This window comes from Sapajus apella, unplaced genomic scaffold, assembly GCF_009761245.1.
Source record: "Sapajus apella isolate SASKATOON/1434 unplaced genomic scaffold, GSC_monkey_1.0 scaffold44, whole genome shotgun sequence".
In the NCBI taxonomy this organism is placed as follows: domain Eukaryota; kingdom Metazoa; phylum Chordata; class Mammalia; order Primates; family Cebidae; genus Sapajus; species Sapajus apella.
In genome coordinates, this window is record NW_022436984.1 from 12,535,040 (window position 1) to 12,541,039 (window position 6,000).

Genomic DNA, 6,000 nt, shown 5'->3' on the forward strand with positions numbered 1-6,000 from the left:
TGGGCTCAGACTGAATTACACCACTAGCTTCCCTGCTTCACCAGGTTGCAGGCAATGTATCATGGGACTTCTCGGTCTCTGTAATTGCATGAGCCAATTCCCATAACAAATCCTCTCTTGTACATATACTATTCGTTCTGTTTTTCTGGAGAACACTGACTAACACAGATTGTTTGGGTCCATATCCTGTTTTCTTGAACCTAGGAAGATCCCTGTGATTGCCTGGACAAAAAGTACTGCAGAAGGGCTACTATGTTATTTATGAGGCTGGATCATAAAAATGCCATGCACTGGCCAGGTGTGGTGGCTCACTGTAATCCCAACACTTTGGGAGGCTGAGACAGGCGGATCACGAGCAGGAGATCGAGACCATTCTGGCCAATATGGTGAAACCCTGTCTCTACTAAAATACAAAAATGATCTGGGCATGGTGGTGCGTGCCTGTAATCCCAGCTACTCAGGAGGCTGAGGCAGGAGGATCACTTGAACCAGGAAGTCGGAGGTTGCACTGAGCTGAGATCGCACCACTGCACTCCAGCCTGGTGACAGGGTGAGACTCCATGTCAGAAAAAAAAAAAAAATGCCAAGCACTTCCACCTTCTTCTCTTGAAATGCTTATTCTTGGAACACATCAGTCATGCTGTAAGAAAGCTCAGATTAACCCCTGAAGAAAGCACCTGGAGAGGTCATGTGTAAGTTTTCCATCTGATGACCCAGCTGAGGTCTGAAACCATGTCCAACTTCAAGTACCAAACAAGTGAATAGTGATGCCTCCAGATGATTCTGTCCCTCAGCAATCAAGTCACTCCAGACTTTGAGTCTTCTTTGCTGAGGCTCTGGACATTGTGGAGCAGAAATAAATTGTCCATGTTGTGCTCTGTTCTGATTACTGACCCAGAGAATCTATGAGTAGAATACATTGGTTACTTTATGCTACAAAGTTTTTGGGTGGTTTGTTACACAGCAATAGATAACTGATAACAGTATCTGATGATATGATCATTGGTAATTCTTTCATCATTCAATGTAATATTTAAGCACTCGTGTATTCCTAAAATAAACTGTTCTTGCTCATGTTGTATTATTCTGTTGATGAATTTTTGGGTTTAGTTGCTAATATAATGGAGATAAAATATTATTTCAGAACAAAGTTGGGGGCGGGTGCAGTGGCTCCTACTTATAATCCCAGCACTTTGGGAGGCTGAGCCAGGTGGATCACTTGAGGTCAGGAGCTTGAGTCCAGCCTGGCCCTGGCCAACATGGTGTAAACCGTCTTTAGTAAAAAAAAAAAAAAAAAAATAGCCAGGCATAGTGGTGGGCACCTGCAATTCCAGCTACTCGGGAGGCTATGGCCAGAGGATCACTTGAACCCAGGAGACAAAGGTTACAGTGAGCCGAGATCATACCACTGTACTCCAGGCTGGGTGAGGTGACAGAGTGAGACCCTATTTAAATAAAAATAAAAAGCAAAACAGAGTTGGTCTTAACTGCTTATGCCTTCTAAGAGGAAGGTAACATAATTCACATTAGATGTGAAATGAATATCAATAACACTCCCTTCTGCTTTCAGAGCAATCTCTTGCTGTCTTTTTTTCTCTCTTTGGTTTAAATTTCATAATTATTATTGTGATTACGCCTTTGAACATACTTCCCATTTCCTTGCCTCGCTCCTTTTGCCGCACTTGTCATGCAAAAAGTCCAGCATCAAATAACCTCAAACATCCCCTCGTTCTGTGTGTGCACCTGTGCACCCAAGCATTGCTAGAGAATCATACAATTGCACCACTTGGTGTCACCTTATCTTCCTAATCTCAAGCCTCAAAGGAGTGCTCAATATCACCCAGAAATATACTGAATTTTTAGTAAACTCTATTCGTCAATCTTTGAAACACCTAATTTACAGTTTTTCCTCTTTTCTTTTACCTTATTTTTCCATCCATTTCCACCTGCCTTTTGTTCCTGACCTTGACTTTTACTTTATTGAGCAAATCAAAATAATCAACCCAGAGCTCCCTCAAGTTGCCATTACCTTCTGCTTCATTTTTGGTTTTGCTTGTTTGCTTGAGACAGAGTCTCACTCTGTCGCCCAGACTGGAGTACAGTGGTGCAATCTTGGCTCACTACAATCTCTGCCTCCCAGGTTCAAGTTATTCACCTGCCTCAGCATCCCTAGTGGCTGGGATTACAGGCGTGCACCACCATGCCCTGCTAATTTTTGGATTTTTAGTACAGACAGATTTCACCATGTTAGCCAGCTGGTCTCGAACTCCTGACCTCAAGTAACTGCCTGCCTCAGCCTCCCAAAATGCTGGGATTACAGGCGTGAGCCACTGTTCCTGGCCTATTTTTTAACTTTTAAGAGACAAAATCTCACTATGTTGCCCAGGCTGGGCTCCAACTCCTGAACTCAAGCGATTCTCCCATCTCAGCCTCCCAAGGTGCTGAGATTACAGGCATGAGCCACCATGCCACGCCAGACTTCTGCTTCATTCTTCATACATAGACTATGCTCTATCACCCCATACTGCCTCTTTCAAATAATTACTTTTGCTGCTGGGGAAGGAAATTAGCAGTTTTTGAGTATCTCACATCCCAGGTACCTTACTTACACTTTATTTTGAGACAGGTGTTAATATCCCCATTTTGCTGAGGAGAAAATTGAGGCCTAGTGAATGTAAGCCCTCTGCATTGCCCGGTGCAAAGCTGTCAGCTAACTCCAAGATCAGTGCTTGCTTCACTCCATCCCAGTAGGTTCTCATGTCAAAGACTGTATGTACGTTGCTGTTTCAGATTTATCTTTTTAAAAAATAAGACTGTCCACAAAAGGAAAGTCCCAATAACTTTGTTCTTTTAATCTTTTGAAGGACATCAGTGTGTAAGGCTATTGTCGGGTCCATCTGGGGCTGAAGGCAGGCTGTGACTTGAAGAGGTCCCCTTGCTCAATCTCTTTCTTGTTCTTCAGCATTTTATTTTTAGGAGGTAAGTATAATCATTAGTCACTATTCAACTCTTACCCTTAAAACTTAATGCTAGAAAAATGGATCCTTGACCTAAGTTCATGAAACCGAAAGCACATTTCTGTGTCTGTGATATATGCATTGCATGTACCACTCTATATTTGGGTGCTCTAAAAAAATGAGAGCCATGCTAAGTTAACATCATCAGAGGAAAAAGAAAAGGCAATTTTCTACAATTTTATAAACTTTTAAAACTATGCAACATTAAAACATCTTCTCAAAACCAAGTAAATAAGTGTGCATGCTTATGTGCACCTTGGAATGTCTTTAATTATGTGTTTCTTTGTATATCATTATCGTGGAATGCAGATAAGCCAAAAAGGTTGGACACACTTTCCTCTCTGGGTTCTCAACCAGCACATCTGGCTTTCCATCTAAAGGCAGATCCCAACTAGAGTTTGGAACCACTGGGAAAATTCCTACAGCCCTTGGAGATGAGAAGGAAGGAGCTGGGTACTGCAGACCAAGTAAAATAGGTCTCAGCCTTCAAAACCTTCGCTTTGCCCTCCTTTCCTGGCTCTACAATGCATTGCTATGACAGCAGGTGACAAAAGGGTATCTTACTGGGGTAAAGAGTGGGAGGAAGAGGGAGGGGGAGGCAATGCTGATTGAGGCATGGGATAAAAATATATGAAACGTTAAGCCCAGAGCTGCATAATTTCAGCCTTATCAGCTTTGCCGAAAGTGATATTTATAATGCATTTGCAACATAGGAAAAATGAAAGCAGGCCCTGTTTCTCTGGGTCACCTTCTCCTTCCCCACCTGACAGATAGGCTGAGCCTTCAGACTACCCAGAGCTTCCATCCACCCTTACTGCCCACTGGCTACCTCTATGATTTGTCTCCCAAATCCTGCTGCCCCAGCTTGTCACTTGCATATTCCAAACTCCTGTTTCCTTAGAGATTCTGATTTCACTGAACCAAACACTGACATGCAATTTGTATTTTTGCCTTTCCTGTCTCTTCCCCTTCCTCTAGTAGGAGCTTTTCTTTGGGGAACCGACCTTTCCCCATGGATGCCCATCAGAATCTTTAATGAGATTCATATAAAAAAGGTAGGAGCTGGAGAGGTGGTCTTTGAGGCACTGTTGAAATTATGCCCATTGCAGCTCTGAGTCCATTTATTCCTCAGAACAGCTTCAAGATTGGAATGCGGATTCCATAAGGAGAGAAGCCTGGGACCTGCCGGAATTGCATTGTCAACTAGCTACATTTTACAGATAGTACTGAGCAAAGAAACGTGTATTTTCTGAAAATATCTCCCTTAATCTATCGCATTATCACACAAAGAATTTTACAAAAGTGGTTTGTGGTTTTACATCTAGCAAGAAAGTAATACTCAGTTCAAAAGAACTGAGTTAATTTATTTTTGCAGAGTAAAGTGATTCCTAGTCCCCCATATAAAGCAGAGTGGCTGCAGCAACATTGATTTTTTAAAAACTTGTCTTAAAACATTTATCTTTCACATTATTTTAAAATCTATATTGCTACGACAAGCATCTTTCTTAGAAAAAGAAATCTCTGATGCAATGCTACAAAAATAATTTTCACTGGAGATGGTGTCTCTCTATTGCTATTTTTTGATTTCGAAGCTGCAGGGTGCAGTAATGTCTTCCAGCCTAATTTCTTCAGGCTTTGTAACCCTCTACCATTACCAAAAACACTTAGTTTAAGACACCTCCCCTGCCTTTTTCTTTTTCTAATATGGAGTCTTGCTCTGTCACCCAGGTTGGAGTGCAGTGGCGCAATCTCCGCTCACTGCAACCTCCGCCTCCTGGGTTCAAGTGATTCTCATGCCTCAGCCTCCCAAGTAGCTGGGATTACAGTTAGATGCCAACATACTTGGCTAAGTTTTTGTATTTTTAGTAGAGATAGGGTTTCGTCATGTTGACCAGGCTGGTCTTGAACTCCCAGCCTCAAGTGATCTACCCGCCCCAGCGTCCCAAAGTGCTAAGATTGCAGGTATGAGCCACCACCCGTGGACCCTTATGATTTTCTCAATAACATTTTATTTCCTCTAGCTTACTTTATTGTAAGATATAGTATATAAAACATATAAGATACAAACTGTGTGTTAATAGATTATTTATGTTATCAGTAAGGTTTCTAGTCAGTAGGCCATTCATAGTTAAGCTTTTTGAGAGTCAAAAGTTATACTCCGTGACCAGTTGATACTGTATATATCTATGGTTTGTAAAAAGAACAAAACAAAACTGAAACAAACTTTTGCTGCTTCTTGCTTGGCGTTGAGGCTATTGGGGAAAATGCCTTTGGAGCAGCTGCAGCTCAGGGCATGCATGGTGAGGCTGGACCTGTTGAGTTTGCAGCAGGCATACATTTAGCTTCAGATTGTCATGTTTCTATACATAGTGACATAGCATTCTGCTGCCATTCTTAGTTGTCTCCAACTTAGGAGTGTCAGTTGGCATGAGTCTTTGGATTTTTTTTTTTTTTTTTGAGATGGAGTTTTGCTCTTGTTGCCCAGGCTGGAGTGCAATGGCACGATCTCGGTTTACTGCAACCTCTGCCTCCCAGGTTCAAGCGATTCTCCTGCCTCAGCCTCCCAGGTAAGCTGAGATTACAGACATGTGCCGCCACACAGGATAATTTTGTATTTTTAGTGGATTGGTCAGGCTGTCTCGAACTCCTGACCTCAGGTGATCTGCCCACCTCGGCCTCCCAAAATGCTAGGATTACAGGCATGAGCCACTGTGCCCGGCTTTGATATTTTTTTTTTTCCAGTTAAGTGTGATAGTTTTTTCTTTTCTTTCTTTTTTTTTTTTTTTGAGACTTGCTCTGTCGCCCAGGCTGGAGTGTGGTGGTGCAATCTCAGCTCACTGCAACCTCTGCCTCCTGGGTTCAAACAATTCTCTGCCTCAGCCTCCCGAGTAACTGGGATTACAGGCACCAGCCACTACGCCCGACTAATTTTTGTATTTTTAGTAGAGATGGGGTTTCACCAACTTGGCCAAGCTGTTCTTGA